A 2,406-nucleotide genomic window follows, 5' to 3' on the forward strand; every position below is an offset into this window, starting at 1 on the left:
CGCGCACAACTACCTGGGAATCACCCCCGTAAGGTGGTGGATAGATGACTAGACCAGACTGACAACTGTTGGTGTATTTCTCATCTCCGGATCACACCCCATTGTGAAGCCGTGCAGTGTTTCTGTGTATATGGAGGGGTTACTGCACCCACCTCTACCTTTTCAGTCTCTACTTCTTGAGCCTCGTTGTAGTCACACTTCCCTGTTCTCAGACTGAGGTCCTGGGTTAAGTGCCCCCATGGCCCTAACTGTGGAGAATTTTATTGTATACGCTCCCTGGCTGTCAGGGGTTTCCTCTGGAAACTCCAGTGTTCCTCTTAATCCAAAGATCACACATATTGTGGCGATTGGTATTACTGCCTCACAGCACTGAGGTCTTGAGTTCAATTCCCAGTTATTGCTCTTTTGTTTACAATACTGGTAAGATCATATCTCTAATATATCTTAAGCTTGCCATACACTTATGCGACTTCTGGGAGGGGAGAAGTCACAAGGATACAGCACTTAATTAATATACAATTTATAATACAGGTTGAACTCGATGGACATTTGTTTTTTTTCCAACCTCAACAACTATGTAACTATGATCACCCTTGAACTGGCCGGCAGCTTCCCCGCGGCAGGATCGCATATGATACATCGTATGCAGTCCTTTAGCATACGATGTATCGTATGCGACCCCAGCCAAAGGTGCCGGTATGATATATCTGTAGTGCAGTACTTCCGATCTAGGGGCTCCGATCCTATGCTCACGGGACCGCGCATCGGATACACATGCAATTTGACAGTTTTCATCTGATTTATCGTCCCAAAGCAATGGAATCGGATGAAATCGTGCAAAATCACACTAGTGTATGGGCACTTTTAGAGCTAGTCTTAGTCTCCTAGTCACAGTTACCTCACAGGGTGTTACGCATTACTGGTCATACACAGGCCTACCATTCTCAGCCTTTTGGCTAAGTTCAAGTGTAGTAGCTGTTCTTATCAGTTTAAAATCTGATACGTCCTCTATCTGGGGGCCATATACTACATTTATTTCTGCTGCGGGGTACACTGAGCTCCACAAGGATTAACATCGGGGTGTAAAGTAGGATCTTGATCCGAGGCACCAACAGGCTCAAAGCTTTTGACTGTTCCCAAGATGCACAGCGCCACCTCCTCTATGCAGTAAGCAGGCACATAACAGGAGGGCTGCATTTTGCAGTCTATTGATAGCTTTATTTGAAGAATTCTGAAGAAGAATACTTTTACAAGACTTCATGGCTGCAGTGTGTAAAGTCACATAGACTTTTCTGACTGCAGCTCCATCACCCCCAGCGGCGCTGTATACTCCCGCACCCTGGTTGCCGGGTCACTGTAGCGGAGGCTCCAGTTCTTTCCAGCAGTCAGTCACACACACCGATGTCCTCCTGGATCGCATGGCTGCAGGTACGGGGGAGGTAAGGGGACTCTTTGGCCACACTTTACCGCGATCCAGTGCACCCGTGGGAGGTGGGCCGCGCGCGCGCTGACGTGGACACTGTTACTGGGCAGCCGCTCCACTAGCCGCCATGGACATTGGGTACAGGTTTGAAGGTTTCTGCTCACATTAACCCCATTTTCTCATACGTCCTAGAGGATGCTGGGGTCACTTCAAGAACCATGGGGTATAGACGGGATCCGCAGGAGACATGGGCGTTTTAAGACTTTCAAAGGGTGTGAACTGGCCACTTCCTCTATGCCCCTCCTCCAGGCTCCAGTTTACAATCTGTGCCCAGTGAGACTGGATGCACTCTGAGGAGCTCTACTGAGTTTCTCTGAAACAGACTTATGTTAGGTTTTTTATTTTCAGGAAGAACTGCTGGCAACAGGCTCCCTGCTTCGTGGGACTTAGGGGAGAGAAGTCAGACCTACTTCTGTGAGTTTCAAGGCTCTGCTTCTTTGGCTACAGGACACCATTAGCTCCTGCGGGTCTGATCGCTAGGTACGCCTAGATGCTCGTTCCCAGAGCCCGCCGTCACCCCCCTTGCAGAGCCAGATGTCAGAAGACAGGTGAGTAGAAGAAGAAAAGAAGACTTCTGTGACGGCTTCTGAGGTACTGCAGCGTTCGCACGCTGTGCGCCATGCTCCCACACAGCGGCACTGCAGGGCGGGGGGCGCCCTGGGCAGCATATATGACCTCTATAAGTAACTGGCAAGAGCGGACATAGTGCCAGGGCACTGTCCGGACCCCCGCCAGTATAAAAATGTATTTGAAAAGAGCGGGTCTGAAGCGCGCCATTACAGGGGCGGAGCTTAGCCCTCACAGCACACAACCTGGCGCTATTTTCTCTACACAAGGCTGCAGAGACGCTGGACCTTCCTCACACCGCTGCATAAGTATCAGGGTGAAAAATTTTTATTTTGGTGCATTATATGTTAATTATA

At 49.5% G+C, this 2,406-nt stretch overlaps 1 pseudogene; it reads left to right on the forward strand.

Moving 5' to 3' along the window:
• The first annotated feature begins 935 nt into the window (after positions 1 to 935).
• On the forward strand, positions 936 to 1,057 carry LOC134938175 (U2 spliceosomal RNA; annotated as a pseudogene).
• Positions 1,058 to 2,406: the final 1,349 nt, after the last annotated feature.

The sequence above is a fragment of the Pseudophryne corroboree genome, chromosome 6 (assembly GCF_028390025.1).
Source record: "Pseudophryne corroboree isolate aPseCor3 chromosome 6, aPseCor3.hap2, whole genome shotgun sequence".
NCBI classification, from domain to species: Eukaryota; Metazoa; Chordata; class Amphibia; order Anura; family Myobatrachidae; genus Pseudophryne; species Pseudophryne corroboree.